The sequence below is a fragment of the Sus scrofa genome, chromosome 2 (assembly GCF_054392235.1).
Source record: "Sus scrofa isolate SSC_HxYL_T2T_F1_AM1 chromosome 2, Sscrofa_HxYL_maternal_Yorkshire_Landrace_v2.0, whole genome shotgun sequence".
Taxonomy (NCBI): Eukaryota; Metazoa; Chordata; class Mammalia; order Artiodactyla; family Suidae; genus Sus; species Sus scrofa.
Window position 1 is genome coordinate 154,647,003 of NC_139384.1, and position 19,298 is coordinate 154,666,300.

The window sequence follows — 19,298 nt, forward strand, 5'->3', positions numbered from 1 at the left end:
GTAAAATGATGCAGAGTGGGGTACCTGCCTCATCAGCCTTTGGGATGCTTAAATGGTACCCAACAAATGAGAGCTATTGTTACTCTGACTCTGCAGAATGGATACCTTGCGGCTGTGTTTTCCATCTCCATTCTGCCAAAGCGTATGACATGGTTGTGTTTCTCTTGGAGAGCAGGGACCACTGTTTAGGTGATTCAGACATATAAAGTCACCTTTGAGTTTTGCATGTGGGTGAGATCGCCCAGTCAAAGCCATGGGGCCTTATAGCCATAGCTGCAAAGACCAGAGAGAGCTGCCATGGTTTAAAGAGAGACCAGAGTCTTCCTACACCTCTCAGAAAATCTTAATGATTTACTTCGTGGTGTTTGGAAACCTACTAAATTTGGCTCGGCATAGGCGTTAGGATAGCTCAGCTCTGTCCCTTACGCTGGCTGGCTCTGTGACTCTGGGCCTTGGTGTTCTGTTTGGTCTTACTAGCTCTATTCTCAGCTCTTTGGAAGGAAGATGCTTAGCAGCCAGCTAAGTCCAGGAAGAGCCAGCCTACTTCTGGTCGTGGCCTCACCGCCTCTTTGCAGCCTCAGCGCCCCCGATCTCCCTTCTGCGGGACTCCCAGGCCTCCTCAGTCAAACCGCTGCCTTCCCTCCTGCCCCTCAAATCTCCACTCGGGGCCAAATGAGAGTCTTCAAGTGTCCATTGTTGCACATCTCCTCTAACTCTAATCCCCCAGTGGCTTTCAGCGCGTTCAGAGTAAAGCCCCCGCTCTGCAGATGCCAGGCTGGGCATGTGTATGGTCTGGCCCCGCAAGCCTCTCCAGCCTCATCTCATCCCCTCTGTGGGCTGTCCCGGCCTTCTGATGGGTGCCAGGACACACAGGCTCTGGCCCATCTCGCATGTTCTTCCCTCCGAGAAGCAGAGCCTCAGCCCCTCTGCTCTGCCTGCCCGGAGCCTCTCATTCTGCTGCTCTTTGCTTCTAGCCCCCTTTGAAGCTTTCCCTTCCTACCTAATCTGGAACAGCTTCTCTTGTTCCAGGACCTTGTCTGTGTGCTTTTGTACATCTTATCACAATTTCTGCTTATTTCTTTACCCATTGGCTTACGTGTGTGTGTGTCTGTGTGTGTGTGTGTGTGTGTGCGCGCGTGTGTGTGCATGCATACACTCTGAGCCCTACTCCCCTGCCTCATTACAATGCAAACTTCTCAAGGGTAGGGGCCATGTCTGCCTCTCCACTGTGTGCTTGGACCCCTCATGCGGAAGAAGATGCCCAGTACCTAGGGAAGGGAGGGGAGAGTACCCCTCCAGGCAGCCTGGTTTTCCGTGGACGTGGGCAGTGTGTGCTGCTCAGCCTTAGCATTACTGTGCAGGTTTAAAAATAAAACCCCTGGGTGGAGTGAGAAGCCTTTAAAGAGGATGGGGGAGAGAGAATGAGAAACAGAAGCTGGCCAGCAAAGCCCAGTAGGATGTGGGACTGGGGACTGGCCAGGAAGAGAAAGGGACCTTGACTCCAAGAAAATACTGGCTCCGGGGCTGCAGGTAGGGCTCCTCCTTCGCTACCAGGGGTTTTCTTGGTCTGTAGCCTGTGAGAAGGGTTTAAAGCAACCAATTCAGGATGTGCTCCCATCCTTTTTTTTTTTTTTTTAAGAGCTCTTCCTTACAGTTCCTAAAACAGGGGCCTCCAGCTGACCTCCACGCTGTCAAAGAGGGAAGGGCAGGAGGTCACGGGGAAGGGATTAGCCTGCTTTGGCTCACCTTCCCCCTGACCTTCCCCGGGGCCCCTCCCAGCGTGGGTCGTGAACCTCCCACCACAGTAGGACCCCAGCCAGGCATCCCAAGGTGTAGCCGCCCAGCGCAGTCTTGGCTCAGTCCTGGGGCAGCGCGAGGCGGGGAGGGTCGGGTCAATGGTTTGCTAGAAACAATTCAGACATCGCCTTGGAAACACTCTCCCCCCACTTGCGCTGTGTGCGTTTGGATCCACCCTGAACCAGCTGTGTCTTCAATCCTCTGGCCTTGGTGGGAGGTAGGGTGACATCTGGGGGAGGTCGGAATGTGTCAGGATGGGGTCACCTTCACGATGGGAGACCATCCATCTTCAGGTCTCAGCGAGAGGTCTGGAGACCCAGGAGAGCCTCGGCCTGAGAAGCCTTCTCCGGGCCTGGTCTCCATGGTCCAAGGATGGGCCAGGCTAAGTGTGGGGGCCGCCCGCATCCCCTCCCCCAGACTGTGGCCTGGACCCTTTCCCGTAATCCATCTCCCTGTGCTGCTCCAGAAGCCAAGTGATTGCTCATGGTCACCTAGTGCAAGGGAATATTTATGGACCTCTAGAACGCTGATCACCACTGGCTTTTTCCATAACCTCTGCTACGGGATAATCAGGACGGCCACAGAGGAAGGGGAAGGAAATGAGCAAGTATGGGGAGAGACAGCTGGAGCTCCCTAATAACCTCTGCAACCCCCCCTAGAGAGCAGCTTTTGCAGAGAAGGAAACCAAAGCACAGAGAAGACCAGACCCTTACCCACGGTCACTCAGGAGGGCTGGGCGGGGCCTCGGACAGCCCGAGTGCAAAAGGACTGTGAGGTTCACAGCCTCCAGCAGCCCATCCCACGCATCCTGCGGTCCAATGATTTCAACGCAGAGCCCAGGGGCAGGGGATGCTGAACAAAACCAGGAACCACATGCCCCCACCCCCAGGGGGTGGGAATCCTAAAGCCTTTTGGGGAATTGCGCAAAAGGAGCCTTGCTGAAATCGAGGCTTCTTTGTTTGTGGCAAACGCCTACAGCTTAAAACTGCTGAACGGGGAGCATGTGTCTGCTCCATGCTTGACCTCTTTAAGGGGGCTGTTGCTTTCTTGGCTAGGTCCAGGTTCCGGACATGTGGCTTTTAAGTGCCGAAAGAGCACAGGGTGATAATTGTCCCTTGGCACAAAGGAGATGTGACAGGGGAACAGCAGGGCAGCAGGTGACCTTCACAGTGGTCATTTTCAAAGTTCACGTACATTCTTAGGAAGGCTTCCAAGAAACCTTCACCAGACTGCAAAGCTTGCCAGTGGCAATAATAATTACTATTTTATTGGACAAACACTGTGTGTTATGCATTATATACTAAAACACTTTTGTCTCACGGAAGTCTTAAATCAGCCTTGTGAGTGAGCAGCAATGGAGGCTGATAACACCACACTGCCGTCGTGCCGACTTCACTCTATGGACTCACGTGGTCCCATCGATCCCCCTAGGATACAAAAGCTCTTGTTTTCCCTCTTTTACCAAGTCAAGAGGTTACGGAGCTTGGCCAGGGCCATGCAGCTGTTGCGTGTCAGAGCCAGAATTCAAACCCAAGCAGTCCGGCCCTGGCCATTACACTCCTTATCATCAGGGCCCCCAGATGGTCACTCTGGCATAGCGACACGGCGATGAGAGAGACGAGGCCGAGTTGGAGCTGACAGGAGGATTCGTGGTCTTGTGCGTCAGCTCTGTTTGCAAGGAACCTAGAACTCAGCCTCTCGAACCCACGGGGGAGACATCCTAAGATCGGCCTGAGAGAAAGGCAAGTTCTGTGCAGCCAACTGAGTGGGGATTTTATCCTTGGGAAGAAACCACTCTGAAGAATCCTATAGCTGCCCTGCATCTCTGCCACCTGAGATATCCCCAGTAGCACTTCGAACACAAGAAACCAAAGGAGGCCTAAGGAGGAACATCCTTCTGCTCTAACTTAAGTGCCACCCTAGCACTAAAGGCCGAGACGCCTGGGCCGAGCCAGCCTAGGACGCTGAACCAGGGCCGTGCGCTCCCAGGGCTGCAACTTGCTGTGTAGACCACTTGCTGGAGTGTTTGTCTTCAGCGTTCCTCCAGGCGCCATTTCTCAACTCTGATGAAGATTCAGAGGAAGGACCAGCACAGCCTCATTTTCTCGCAGCTCTTTGAGTCCCCGAAGGCTTGGGTGCCTTGATTCATGGATGCTGGCCACTGCTTCTGCTCCCACTGGGCCGGTAGCCGAGGCAGGGATGTGCAGCTGCGTGGCCCCCTTGTGAGCGGGGCCAGAACATGCTGGGTCAGCATCTTCCTTCTGGGGGCCTGACTTGTTTGCCTTTGATGCCCATCAGCCAGAGGAAGCTGTTCATCTCTGATTGTGAACAGTACGGCTAGGCTGGGTTTTTCCAGGCTCCCAAAGTGAGTTCTCTGAAGAGATGAGACCGCAAGGGCTAAGCCAGAGCAGCGGACACAGATCCTGGGTTCCTTGGGACTGTGAGGGGCCTGCCCACCCAAGTCAGCATCAAGCCCTTGATGCGAACTTGTCTTTCCTGCTTGCAGATGTAGTGCATCCCATTCTAGAGTTTAAGGAGCGACAGAGGCTGGGAAGACCCACTGCTGTCCTTGATCTTGGCTTTCCTACTTCCAGGATTGAAGGAGTTGCTCATTAATTCATTGGGCCAGCATTTATTGAGCACCTACTATATGGCAAGGCTCTGTCCTAGGCTCTAGGGATACAGCAGGGAGCCAGACAGATGAGGTCCTGGTCTCCCGGGGCTTACATGTAGGAGGGAGGATGAGTCATAGAAAAATTGAAAAAAAAAATTGACAAGCTGACTCTAGACTGGGGCAACATGAAGGAAACAGAAGTAGGATTGGGTGTAACAGCAGAGAAAGCCTCTTTAAGGAGCTGATGAGATGCAAGGCCTGAAGAATAAAGAGGTTTGCTATGTGAAGAACTGCAGGGAAAGTACTTCAGGTAGATGGAACAGTAGTTGCAAAGTCCCAGAGGCAAGAAAGGACATGGAACAGCAGAGGAACAGAAAAGAGGCCAGTGAGGTGAGAATCAGTGGGGGATGTGAGAGGAGTGGGGAGGGCTTGCTCCCCAGGAAGCATCCTGGTGGCTCTCCCCTTCCTGAAAGTCACCTCTCTTCTCCCAAGTGTGCTGCACTTGCCCGAAGAGCTCATCCTTGTTTAGCAAAACCTTGTCCCTCCTCTGGAAGGACAAAGAAGGGAATTCTTTTGGGGGCAGGCAGGGCATATGGTAAAGGCATGGCGTTCAGTGAGACATCAGGAGTCCCTCATGGATGACACCAACAACAGCTGGCACCGATGAGTTTCCCAGTGATATGTGTCTGGTAGCAGAGGCACCTGACAGGACTGCAGACCCCACACTGGACTTCCTGCAGCAGTGGGCCTGCCTTGCTGCTTTTTGCATGAAATCAGGAATAAGGCAAAATTTGGCTTCACGTCCTTTATACCCCCTCTTTCACACTCTCTGTCCCCTTTCAGACCCCTCTCTGCTCCCTGGTGCCTTGGGGGGTTCTGCCCCCACCTCTTTCCCCTGCCCATCTTGAGTCCCAGCCATTCTCCACAGCTGTGCTGAATCATTAGCATCCTGACCGCACACCTGCCCCAGTAGCTTCAGGCAGAGTTCAGCAGGCAAAGGAGAAGCTGTATTTACACGGCCTCTCTGTGTCCTTCAAATGACACCCAAGTGGTCACAACCCCACTTTGAGCCTGACCTGGCTGCCTAGCTGACGAACAAACTGAGAGCTGTCCCTCTTCAGGCCCTTTCTAGTGGGGCCATGACCAGCACCTGGAACACACCTGATGAGGGAGACCATGGCTAGAACACCATTTGGGAAGTGGCCTGGAACGTTCCTCCCTTCCGGCGATGTAGCCAAGGTTTGGGAGCTTGGGGAGCATGCTGTCTGTCTCCAGGGTTGACCCATGCCATAGCCTCTGTGTCCTTTGTTGGAATCAGAGTTTACCCTAGAGAGAATTGCCTCCTTCTCTGGCTTTCCATAGCTCTTAGCATAGGACCTAAACCCTCACCTTGGCCACCATGGCCTAGCCCCCACCTGCCACTGCAGCCCCAACTTGTCCCCATCTTTCCCCACCTTCCAGCCACTCCAGCCTCCCCTCCACTCCTGGTGAAGCCAGTCTCTCACCCTGTGACCTTCACACTGGCTCTTCCTCCTCCTGAAACATTCAGCCCTACCCAGTTGACCACCGCCCAGCCTGCAGATCTCAGCCTCAGCCTCACCCCCTCACCAAAGCCTTTCAAAGCCCCCAGCTGTGTCCAGTACTCTGCCTTATGTGTTGGGGGACCACCCAGGGGAATGCCCATGGGACGGATGTTGGTGACCCTACCTGGACGCTAACTTTGGTGAAGGGAGGGGCTGTCAGTTCCAGGCCCCGTCACATGCTCCCTGGCGCATAGGAGGGGCCCTGTGAATGAGCTGCCATGACCTGAACTGCTCAGAAACGGCCTCCAGTGCCCACCCCAGCCCCTTCCTTCTCGTTCTCCTCCTTTTTTCTCTGCTTTCCCTTCACTGCTTCCTCCTTTTTTTTTTTTTTTTTAAGGGCTGCACCCACAGTATATGGAAGTTCCCAGGCTAGGGGTCAAATCAGAGCTGCAGCTGCAGGCCTATACCACAGCAATAGCAATGTGGGATCCAAGCCGCATCTGTGACCTGCACTGGATCCTTAACCCACTGAGCAAAGCCAGGGATCGAACCTGCATCCTCATGTATACTCGTCGGCTTCGTTACTGCTAAGCCGCGATGGGAACTCCCCCTCCTTCCTCTTCATCCCTTTTTTTCTCTTTATCTTTTCTATTCATTCCTTCTTCCTTCCTGGGCCTTGGGCCCACCTGCAGCTGCCAAGAACACATTTAAGCCACCAGAAAAGCACTCAGAGTTAAAGAAAAATTGCCACAGCTTGGCAGAATGTGTTGGCTTTGAGCTCGATCACTGCAGACCCAGGGCCTACAGGGGGAAACTGGGTCCTTCTGCAGTTGTTTTCTGAGGCTGCGAGGGAAGGATCTGGTCCAGGCCTCTCTCCGTGACCTGTAGATGGACATTTTCTCACTGCATCTCATCACGGCATCTGCCCTCTCTGTGTGTCCCTGTGTCTCAGTTTCCCCCTTCGAAGAGGACACCAGTCATGCTGATTGGGATTGACCCTAATGACCTCACTTAAACTGGATGACCTCTGTGAAGGAGTTCCCACTGTGGCGCAACAGGATGGGCGGCATCTCTGGAGCCAGCACGGAGTTTCGATGTCCATCCAGGCACAGTGGGTTAAAGAATACGACATCACTGTAGCTGCAGCGTAGGTCACAACTGTGGCTCAGATCTGATCCCTGGCCTGGGAACTCCATATGCCAAGGGGCGGCCAAAAAAGAAAAAAGAAAAGGGAAATAGAAAGAAAGAACTTGATGAAGACACTGTCTCCAAATCAGGTCAAGTTCTGAAATACAGGGGCTGGGACTTGCACGTATGAACTTGAGGCGGGGAACCAGTTCAACCCATGACATGTGTCTTCCACCCACCCAGCGCCCCCACCCGTTTTGACTTACTGAAGGAGATAAAAATAGGGAACCACAAGGACACATCATCTCCCGCAGAGATTGTTTGGGAGTCGGCAAAAGGGAGGTGGACCAGATGGGATCATGAAGACGAGAAAGACACCCAAGAGCAAGAAAGGGGGGCCAAACGGATGAAGAGCTAAGACTTTGTTCAGAGACTTACCCAGAGGTTCGTGACTGTGCTCTGGGGACCTGCAGGGCCTGGGGTCCCATCCCAGACCAGCCACTCAGGGGCAGTGGGGCCTTGCCTCTCCCTTGTAAAGTGTGATAACAACCATCACTAACTCACGGGCGGTTGTGAAGGCCTTAGCACAGTGCCCAGCACCTGGTGAGCCCGCGCACATTGGAGGGCTGTCGTTATGATGCGCGTCGGAGGTCCAGCCCAAGGAAAATGGTCGTTCAGGAAGGAAGCCGTGATGCAGAAGAGGCGAGTAGCCCTGATTCAAGCCACATGACCCCGGTCTCCTCAACAGCAGTGAAGGCAGGGAGATGGCACACCCTCAGCCCTGGGCTGCTTCGACGGCAGCCTATGGACCAAGGGCATCAGAACCGGCTGGGCTTCACCCAGGAAATGCAGAATCCTGGGCCTCTCGTTAGCCCAGCCACATCGCGACTTGGGTCAGTAGGTCCTAGGTCCCTGACGTATTAAACAAACTCCTCTGTGATTTTCATGCCATTAAAGTTTGAAAATCCCCGGGGCCAGACCACAGAGATGAGTCTTGGCCGTCAGCAACCCGCACATCTGCCCAGCCCTGGTGCACCCCTCACCCCATTCCCATTATCAGGATTCCTTGGATGAAGCCACAGAGGTGGGCTTGAGCAACGATGCATAGAACAAATCTCTGTGTCATGGTTTAAATATTCTGTGTAGAGGGATTGCATGGGCAAATCAAGCCTTTTATGTCACTGGGACTCTACCGCACCCAGAGGCTAAGATCTGGACGGCCCGCTCCTCTTCTCTCCACAGCTGGAGAAAAGGGCCTAGCACTGTGTCACCTAGCCTTGACCTCAGACTTAGCCCAAGAGGACCTCTGACCCCAGGCTGGAGCCGTGTCTGGAGCCCTGGCCCAGCATCCTTGCCTTGCCCTGCCTCTGTTTTTAGGCACCATTTCCTCTTCTCGGGCATGTCCACTGCCTGTGGCAGGAAAGCTTGAGGCTGACATCGTGCCCCAGGGCCTCCGTTCATATCTTGCTCCCAAACACCCAGCCCCAGAGGTCACTGGTCCTCAAGGCTGAGATCCTGTCCTCAGGCCAATCTAGGGTCCTGCCATCTCTTGACAGAACTTCCAAATCCTGGCCCACTTTCTAGGACTTCAACTACCACCTGTTGCTGAATTCCATCTGTCCTTCCACCTGCCTCTCAGGACACTTCCCGTGACCCTGCCCCCCCGCCCCCCGCCCGTCAGCAACAGCACAATGGTTAGAAACACAGCAGTATAAATGTGGCTTGGCTACTCGGTCGCTGTGTGTCTACAGGCATGTGGCCCAGCCCACTGAGCTCCGTTCCTGCAGCTATGACAGCCCTTCTTCACAGGGTTGTCCTGAGGATCCAGCGAGATTACACACACAAAGTCAAGGCTCAGATGAGGGTGACGTTGTACTCATTCCAACCCAGGTGCTGTGCTAAAAGCATCACTCATTTCATCCCATCAGTAACAAGGTTGGTACTTCATTGGCCCATTTTACAGATGAGAAGGCTGAGGCAAAGGTCATAGGACTAGTCGGGGTCAGAGTCCAAATTTCAACCCTAGACTCTACCTGGCTGCAGAATCTATGCACTTCACCCCATATTCTGCTGGCTCCCTTGCATAGTGACATTTAGGAGTCAAAAGAATCACTGCTCCCTCCCTCCCTCTTCTCCCGCTATGGACCACTGGTCCAGATGTTTGTTGTTGTTTCTGTACCTTGAACTCTTTTACAGCATGGCTGAGTTGACCTTCTAGTCAGCCCAGGTTCATTCTCTCTTAGCTGCCTACCCAGGTAGATTTCCACCTTTCTCTATGGTTGGGTGGGCTGGATCCAGTCCCATCTTGGGGTGGGACACCCTGTTGGAATTTGATGAACTTGACAAGTGAATCCTTTCTTAAGAAAAAACAATCATTCACCTGCAGTTTATGTGGCATGGCTCAGTGTAAGATTTACCTAAAACAGAGCGCGACTATGGCACCAATAACTGCGGATTCTTTTTCCAGGAGCTTAAGTCGGGGAATATACCGCATGGGCCAAGCCACGCCTGTCTGATGAGGTGGAAGGGGTGTGGGCCCCCTCCTTGCCGCTGCACGCCTAGAAGCTGGCACAGCGGGATTGGCAGCTCCACACCCCTTACCAGTTTATTCAGGGTCCCTCGAATGCTCATCAGCAGAGTGTGTGAGCACGTCTCTCTCGGTCCTGGCATCAGACATGCCTTCGCCAGGTACAGATGGAGCCTGTGGCTGTCCGTTCACTGTTACCATGGAAATGGCGCCATCAGAGTTGGTGCTACCTGCCTATAAAATCAAACCACTTCATGGACTGGATACCACTTCCTTAAGTCCTTTATGGAAGCTGGCAAGCCATGTATGTCTATGTGCTCACCAGATCTGGGAGAGATTTTACAGGATACCCAGCGTTTTCTCTCTTAACTTTTTGTGTATTAAGTTCGCTTTTGATTAAATACTGCTTTTGCAAATCCATTTCCTCACACTAAAAAGGCAGGATCACCCGAAGGCTCTCTGCCCGAGTTCGCCCGCTACCCTCAGCAGCAGATCCGGTGACTTTGTCTTCAGATACCCAATCTCAAAAGGGGAATTTCCTCAGAAACCCTCAGTGACCAACACAAAGAAAACAAAGGAAGTTTGCAACTGTGAATCACGGTCTCCACCAAAATGCATGCTCATCCATCCAGACAGCCCAGGGAGCAGTTGGCCAGCCCTTCGCGAGACACCACTCTGCAAAGCTGCTTTCTTTCCAACCCTTTGCCACCAGTCGGCTGGCTCACCCTCTCTCAGAGCCCCGTTCTCCCGCTGCCTGGATGCTTGAGTCCGCCCTCTGGGGTTCATGGAGATGAATCATAAACAATTGCATCCCTACAGTGAATGAAAGGGAAAGGGCCAGTCACCAGAGTGGGGAATGGGGGTGGATTCACACAGCCTGAGGGAGCACAGGGCACTTACGTCTGCTGAGCCACAGAGCAAGCTCTTGGACCTGAGCACTGAGATAAGTGGTCCTTCTTGGGTCTCTGAAAAATGAGTCCTTGATTAAATGCCTGAAATTCCCACCCCAGCATCTAGAGGTCTGACTTTTTCAGGCGCTCCGTCTAGAAGGCTTGCATACTTTGGCATGCAGTCGTAACGTGGGTGTGGCTGGCATCTGTGCCCAAGAGTGTGCCCGGTGGCTAGCCATTCCCATCCCTTCCCTCCTGTCTGGAGGAACACTGAAATGAGGATGCGATTTTCAAAGAAAGAAGCTAAGAAGGTGACCTGCGGGGCATTGGAATACCAGCCTCTCCAACACACTCAAATAATCCTATATTTCAGCCCAAATTTACATCCAAAGGTTGATCAGATCTGAGGTGCCCACCCAGTGGACAGAATTTCTAGGTGGCTGAATTTCCAGGCCACCTAAGCAATTAAGTGTGAGAAGCAGGATACCCCCAGCCAGATTCATCAAGGCCCCAGTGTTTGGCTTCCTCGGAACCACAAAGGCTGCCTCTGGCGCTTTAGTGAATAAGAGCTTTCCGCCCCCTCCTCCTGGCCCGACAGTGGGGGGTGGGGGGGGGGGGTGAAGAGAAAGGGGACAGCGTGGTGTGTGATTATTCTTACAGCCTTTGCACCCCGGGTGCTATTTTTACATGTCTGTGCCACCAGCCGGCCTTTTATTTTCTAAGCAGCCTCATACTTGCCCTCGGACACAAACACACACACACTCTCTCTCTCTTTCTCTCTCTCCACCTCGGCTCTGGATGTAACCAGCTCTTTGCTCCCCAGGACGGAAACCTGATTCTTACCTGAAGAGCATGCAGGCTGAGAGCTGCGCCTCTCCGCGGCCGAGGGCAAAGCGAATCCACTCGGTCTCCTCTGCTCTGTGCTGTCACTGTCACCGCGAGCCAGCTGCTTCCCCGGCAGCCTCACGCCGGCTCTGAACCTCCCGGTGACGGCGGCTCTGTGTGGGGAGAGGGGACGGGCCGTGGCATGTACATCAGGTTGCTGGTCCGCCTCCAGACACCGCGCCACAGAGCCGGCTACCAGTCCCGCTGGGCTGCGTGGGAAGGCGGGGGCAGCCTCCAGGTCTCTCTCTGGCCTTGTTGATGGGCAGAGGGGACCTGCCTTTGGGCAGCTGCCCGTACCGACCCTGCCCACAGGGATGCACACGGAGCTCTAAGGGCCCCCAACCCTGGACAGCCCACAGCGGGCCCAGGGACGCAGAGCTGCTGGCCAGCAGGCAGGGAGGCAGAGACAGCAGACAGTGGTAGCAGCTCTCCTGGGTGTTATTTTAAAGTGGTTTGTCTTGGGGCAAATGGCTGAGCCGAATGGACTACTAGCCCGTCTGAGCGGATTCCTGTTTGTTTTGAGGCCTCAGCTGGCAGGGAAACAGCAGGTTGCGGCTCAGAGACACACTTCCCTGGAATCAGAAGGCTGAAAGGGAATCCTTCTGTCCTGGCCTCTGGCATCGCTGCACGGGGTGTAGACGTCGGTGCCAGGCCGTGTGTCTGTCTGTCTGTATGTGCTGATCCCATTTTGCAAAGCCCCTTAAGGCAAGGGCCATCCTGCTTGAGGGGGGGAGAGGGCTGCCCAGAGGAGATTTCTGTCCTTCCTCCCTGGGGGGTCAAGCCTGTCCCCGTTGAGCTGTAGGGGAATCATCAGGTGAGTCCAGCTTTGATGAAGGGCGGGGAGGTATTTCTTCCATGGACCGTGGGCATCATCTTTGTGCCCGTGGTCAGGATGGCGGAGGAGGCGGGGAAGTGGCCTGTGTGCTTAAGTCTCTGGCTGGAAAGTGAGGAATGAAGCTGGATGAGAAGGATACAGTTGAGAAGGTGTCTTTGAGGAGAGCAAATGGAAACATGATTAATAGTTTCCTGTAATTGACAAAGAGTCCTACCCACTTAGGCAGGCATTTGAGCCTGGGAGCTCTGCGTGTGTTTGTGTGTCTGTCTGTCTGTCTGCACACAAGCCTGCCCACCTGGTGATTCAGGTAGGAGGTACAGGTTGACCTGTTGGAACTAGAAATATGCTGGCTGGTCTCTCCCTCCTCTGGGAAGGTGGGGTGGAAACCTGTTCTCCAGACTCATCAGGGAGCAGCCAGAGAGGCTTCATGTACCTCTGAAGGGATAAGAAGCTCAGCTCCTGAGACAGAACTAGAGGCACACATGTTACACCCATCTGATAGTGGAGAAGAGCAGCTCTCCTAAAAGGGGCTTAAAAGATACAGAGTTGCTGTCTCCAAACTAATTAATGGGAACCCCCATGAACTGCCCCTTCCACCTATTCAAAGGCACTGAGACGTTGCTTTCTAGCAGTGGCGATCTTGCATATCTGCACAATTCCAAGGACCTTCAGAATCATGGAAAGAGGAAAACATGATGGACCGTCATCTTGTCAGTTTTGGAGAATTGCTTTGCTCTATGCGGTGGGTGGGTGGAGGGTGCAAGCTCTTTTTAGCTACGAGGCCCAGTAAAGTTTAAAGTTAGGGAACACCCTACAAACCCTGAAGACAGAGACACGGCTCAGCATCTCACCTGGGCTGCACCCCCGGTTACTAAGCCCTCACTGGGTCTGGAACCTGTCTCCCGCCTCCTGTTGGCACCCTTGAACCAGCCTGCACTGCTTTTGACCATTCCTGGGCAGCTCAGTTCCTCAGGACCCAACTCCCTCCCTCCCGAAGGAGATTTGTGAGGTTCTCTAGTCGCATGTTCCCTGCTAGCTGACACAATTATGCTGACAATCACATGTGCCCGAGAGTGTGACCGCACCTGCAACTCCGGTATTGCAAGTGGAAGTCATTATTTTAGTTTATTTCTTCATTACATCTAGTTGTAAAATGCTGTCATGAAAAAAAAAAAAAAAGCTGAAAAACCACATAACTCTTGGGCAAATACAATCCCTAGTTACTGATAGAAACTAGTGTCTTTATTACATGTCAGGTGTTCAGCAATGTTCCTGCCCAAAGACTGGCAAATGGTGATTCTCATTCCCTTAACGTATGTACTGTGATGTGATTCTCCTCAACATTGAAGTTTTAAAATGTTTAACGTCCCTCAAGTTCCATATTTATTTCAACTTTCAAGTATCTAGATTTATCTTTTTCTAAATTTATTTTATTGAAGTTAGTTGATTTACAATGTTGTGTTAATTTCCGCTGTAAAGTGAAGTGATTCCGTTTTACCTATAGAGTTATTCTTTTTCACAGTCTTTTCCATTATGTTTATTACAGGATATTGAATATAGTTCCCAGTGCTACTCAGTAGGACCTTGCTGTTTATCTTTTCTGTACGTTAACAATTTGCATCTGTTAATCCCAAGCGCCCAAGTCCATCGCTGCCCCTTGGCAACCAAAATCTGTTCTCTGTGTCTGTGAGTCTATTTCTGTTTCATAGATAAGTTCATTTGTGTCACATTTAGATTCCATGTAAGCGATATCTTATGGTATTTGTTTTTCTCTTTCTGACTTACCTCATTTAGTATGAGAGTCTCTAGGTCCATCCATGTTGCTGCAAATGGCATTATTCCATTCTTTTTTATTGCTGAGTAGTATTCCAGCGTGTGTGTGTGTATGTGTGTGTGTGTACACCATATCTAGATATATCTCTTTTTTTTTTTATTTTGTCTTTTTAGGGCACCTGTGGCATATGGACTTTCCCAGGATAGGGGTCTAATCAGAGCTGTAGCTGCTGGCCTGCACCACAGCCACAGCAATGCAGGATGCAAGCCACGTCTGCAACCTATACCACAGCTCACAGCAACACCAGATCCTTAACCCACTGAGCGAGGCCAGGGATCAAACACACAACCTCATGGTTCCTAGTTGGATTCGTTAACCACTGTGCCATGATGGGAACTCCTAGATATATCTTTTAAATAGTATACGTTCAGATGCTTAGAGCATGAGACATGATAGTGTTATTACTTTCCAGCCCCCCCATTATTTGGCATGGGAAAGGACAGGAGGTTACCTAGATTAGAGTCAAAACTTGATGAGATACCACATCACCGGTCAGAATGGCCATAATTAACAAGTCAAAAAATACCAAATGCTGGCAAGAGTGTGGAGAAAAGGGACCCCTCCTTCACTGTTGGTAGGAGTGTAAATTGGTACAACCACTGTGGAAAACAGTATGGATGTACCTCAGAAAACTAAATATAGCACTACTATATTGTCCAGCAATCCCATTCCTGGGCATATATCCGGACAAAACTTTCATTGAAAAAGATACATGCACCCATATGTTTGTTGCAGCTCTATTCACAGTAGCCAAGACATGAAAACAACCTAAATGTCCAACCACGGATGAATGGATTAAGATGTGATACACATACACAATGGAATATTAGTCAGCTATAAAAAAGACAAACTAATGCCATTTGCAGCAACATGGATGGAACTAGAGATTCTCATACTAAGTGATGCAACCCAGAAAGAAAAAGTCAAATACCACACTATATCACTTATCTGTGGAATCTAAAATATCAAACAGATGATCCTATCTTAAAAAATAGAAACAGATCATGGCCAAGGAGAGCAGACTGGGGGTTCCTTGGGGGAAGGGGAAGGGACTGGGATGGATAGGCATTCGCCGGGGGGTGGGGGGGAAGGATGCAAACTGTTATATTTAAAATGGATGAGCACACCTTAGGACAAAAGATACATATAGATTGAAAGTGAAAGGGTGGGGAAAAATATTTCATGCCAATAGACATGACAGAAAAGCAGGAGTCGCAACGCTCATATCAGACAAAATAGACTTTAAAACAAAAGACATAAAGAAAGACAAAGAAGGACACTATTTAATGATTAAGGGATCCATCCAAGGAGAGGATGTTACTATCGTCAACATATATGCCCCAAACACAGGAGCACCCAGATACACACAACAAATATTAACAGACATAAAGGGAGATATTGATGAGAATACAATCATAGTAGGAGACCTAAATACCCCCCTCACATCAATGGACAGATCCTCTAGACAGAAAACCAATAAAGCAACAGAGACCCTAAAGGAAACAATAGAAAAGTTAGACTTCATTGATATCTTCAGGACACTACATCCAAAAAAAGCAGAATACACATTCTTCTCAAATGCTCATGGAACATTCTCAAGAATCGACCACATATTGGGACACAAAGCTAACCTCAATAAATTTAGGAGCGTAGAAATTATCTCAAGTATCTTCTCTGACCACAATGCCATGAAATTAGAAATCAACCATGGGAAAAGGAAAGAGAAAAAACCTACTCCATGGAGACTAAACAACATGCTACTAAAAAACTAATGGATCAATGAGGAAATCAAAAAGGAAATTAAAAACTACCTTGAAACAAATGATAATGAAGACACAACCTCTCAAAATCTATGGGATGCTGCGAAAGCAGTGCTCAGAGGGAAATTTATAGCAATACAGGCCTTTCTCAAAAAAGAAGAAAGATCCCAAATTGACAACTTAACCCTCCACCTAAACGAATTAGAAAAAGAAGAACAAAAAAGTCCTAAAGTCAGCAGAAGGAAGGAAATTATAAAGATCAAAGAAGAAATCAATAAAATAGAGACTCAAAAAACAATAGAGAAAATTAATAAAACCAAGAGCTGGTTCTTTGAAAAGGTGAACAAAATTGACAAACCCCTGGCCAGACTCACTAAAAAGAGGAGAGAAAAAACCCAAATCACCAAAATTATAAATGAAAAAGGAGAAATCACAACGGATACAGCAGAAATACAAAAAACCATAAGAGAATACTATGAACAACTGTATGGCAACAAGTTTGACAATCTGGAAGAAATGGACAATTTTCTAGAATCTTACAGCCTGCCAAAACTGAATCAAGCAGAAACAGACCAACCGAACAGACCGATCACTAGAAATGAAATTGAAGAGGTCATAAAATCACTCCCTACAAATAAAAGTCCAGGACCAGATGGCTTCACAGGTGAATTTTATCAAACATATAAAGAGGAATTGGTGCCCATCCTCCTTAAACTCTTTCAAAAGGTTGAAGAAGAAGGAATACTCCCAAAGACATTCTATGAGGCCAACATCACCCTCATTCCAAAACCAGACAGAGATACCACCAAAAAAGAAAACTATCGCCCAATATCATTGATGAATGTAGATGCAAAAATTCTCAACAAAATCTTAGCCAACCGAATCCAACAACATATCAAAAAAATTATACACCATGACCAGGTTGGGTTCACCCCAGGTTCACAAGGATGGTTCAACATACGCAAATCAATCAGCATCATACACCACATTAACAAAAAAAAGGTCAAAAATCATATGATCATCTCAATAGACGCAGAAAAAGCATTTGACAAAGTTCAACATCCATTCATGATCAAGACCCTCGCCAAAGTGGGTATAGAGGGAACATTCCTGAATATAATCAAAGCCATTTATGATAAACCCACAGCAAATATAATCCTCAATGGGGAAAAACTGAAAGCCTTCTCACTCAAATCTGGAACAAGACAGGGATGCCCACTCTCACCACTGCTCTTCAACATCGTTTTGGAAGTCTTAGCCACAGCAATTAGACAAACAAAAGAAATAAAAGGCATCCATATAGGAAGAGAAGAGATCAAACTGTCACTGTATGCAGATGATATGATACTATACCTAGAAAACCCTAAGGACTCAACCCCAAAACTCCTTGAACTGATTCATAAATTCAGCAAAGTGGCAGGATATAAGATTAACATTCAGAAGTCAGTTGCATTTCTGTATTCCAGCAATGAAACATTAGAAAAGGAATACAAAAAAATGATACCTTTTAAAATTGTACCTCACAAAATCAAATACCTCGGAATACACCTGACCAAAGAGGTAAAGGACCTATATGCCGAGAACTATAAAACCTTAATCAAAGAGATCAAAGAAGATGTAAAGAAATGGAAAGATATTCCATGCTCCTGGATTGGAAAAATCAATATTGTGAAAATGGCCATCCTACCCAAAGCAATCTACAGATTCAACGCAATCCCTATCAAATTACCCATGACATTGTTCACAGAACTAGAACAAACAATCCAAACATTTATATGGAACCACAAAAGACCCAGAATCGCCAAAGCAATCCTGAGAAACAAAAACCAAGCAGGAGGCATAACTCTCCCAGACTTCAAGAAATACTACAAAGCCACAGTCATCAAAACAGTGTGGTACTGGTACCAAAACAGACAGACAGACCAATGGAACAGAATCGAGAATCCGGAAATAAACCCTGACACCTATGGTCAATTAATCTTTGACAAGGGAGGCAAGAACATCAAATGGGAAAAGGAAAGTCTATTCAGCAAGCATTGCTGGGAAACCTGGACAGCTGCATGCAAAGCAATGAAACTAGAACACACCCTCACACCATGCACAAAAATAAACTCCAAATGGCTGAAAGACTTAAATATATGACAGGACACCATCAAACTCCTAGAAGAAAACATAGGCAAAACACTCTCTGACATCAACATCATGAATATTTTCTCAGGTCAGTCTCCCAAAGCAATAGAAATTAGAGCAAAAATAAACCCATGGGACCTCATCAAACTGAAAAGCTTTTGCACAGCAAAGGAAACCAAAAAGAAAACAAAAAGACAACTTACAGAATGGGAGAAAATCGTTTCAAATGATGCAACTGACAAGGGCTTAATCTCTAGAATATACAAGCAACTTATACAACTCAACAGCAAAAAAACCAATCAATCAATGGAAAAATGGGCAAAAGACCTGAATAGACATTTCTCCAAGGAAGATATACAGATGGCCAACAAACACATGAAAAAATGCTCAACATCGCTGATTATAAGAGAAATGCAAATCAAAACTACCATGAGATACCACCTCACACCAGTCAGAATGGCCATCATTAATAAATCCACAAATAACAAGTGCTGGAGGGGCTGTGGAGAAAAGGGAACCCTCCTGCACTGCTGGTGGGAATGTAAACTGGTACAGCCACTATGGAGAACAGTTTGGAGATACCTTAGAAATCTATACATAGAACTTCCATATGACCCTGCAATCCCACTCTTGGGCATCTATCCGGACAAAGCTCTACTTAAAAGAGACACATGCACCCGCATGTTCATTGCAGCCCTATTCACAATAGCCAGGACATGGAAACAATCCAAATGTCCATCGACAGATGATTGGATTCGGAAGATGTGGTATATATACACAATGGAATACTACTCAGCCATAAAAAAGGATGACATCATGCCATTTGCAGCAACATGGATGGAACTAGAGAATCTCATACTGAGTGAAATGAGCCAGAAAGACAAAGACAAATAGCATATGATATCACTTATAACTGGAATCTAATATCCAGCACAAATGAACATCTCCTCAGAAAAGAAAATCATGGACTTGGAGAAGAGACTTGTGGTTGCCTGATGGGAGGGGGAGGGAGTGGGAGGGATAGGGAGCTTGGGCTTATCAGACACAACCTAGAATAGATTTATAAGGAGATCCTGCTGAATAGCATTGAGAACTATGTCTAGATACTCATGTCGCAACAGAAGAAAGGGTGGGGGAAAAAAACTGTAACTGCAATGTATACATCTAAGGATGACCTGACCCCCTTGCTGTACAGTGGGAAAATAATAATAAAAAAAATAAAAAATAAAAAAATAAAATGGATGAGCAATGGGATCCTACTGTACAGCACAGGGAAATGTGTGTGATTGGGTCACTTTGCTGTACAACAGAACTTGAAAGTTGTAAATCAACTGTACTTTAATAAAGAAATTTTTTTAAAAAAAAGAGTTAAAAA

General features: G+C 48.9%; 2 protein-coding genes across 19 annotated transcripts in view; one reads left to right on the top strand and one right to left on the bottom strand.

The window, feature by feature from the left end:
- Window positions 1-19,298, top strand: part of LOC146405800 (uncharacterized) — a 474,542-nt gene that overhangs the window by 319,164 nt on the left and 136,080 nt on the right. The window contains exon 9 of one of the 14 annotated variants that reach the window (XR_014838943.1): window positions 10,028-13,378. The exons of the other annotated variants lie outside the window; for them this stretch is intronic. The gene's annotated coding sequence lies outside the window, so the exon portion shown is untranslated. Of the gene's footprint in view, window positions 1-10,027; window positions 13,379-19,298 lie in introns of those variants that run through there. 14 annotated transcript variants of the gene reach the window in all.
- The window catches only part of FGF1 (fibroblast growth factor 1), a 107,456-nt gene that overhangs the window by 78,900 nt on the left and 9,258 nt on the right, over window positions 1-19,298 (bottom strand). For 3 of the 5 annotated variants that reach the window (XR_002341962.2, NM_001444842.1, XM_085009707.1), the window contains 1 exon segment: window positions 11,323-11,477. The exons of 1 other annotated variant lie outside the window; for it this stretch is intronic. The gene's annotated coding sequence lies outside the window, so the exon portion shown is untranslated. 5 annotated transcript variants of the gene reach the window in all.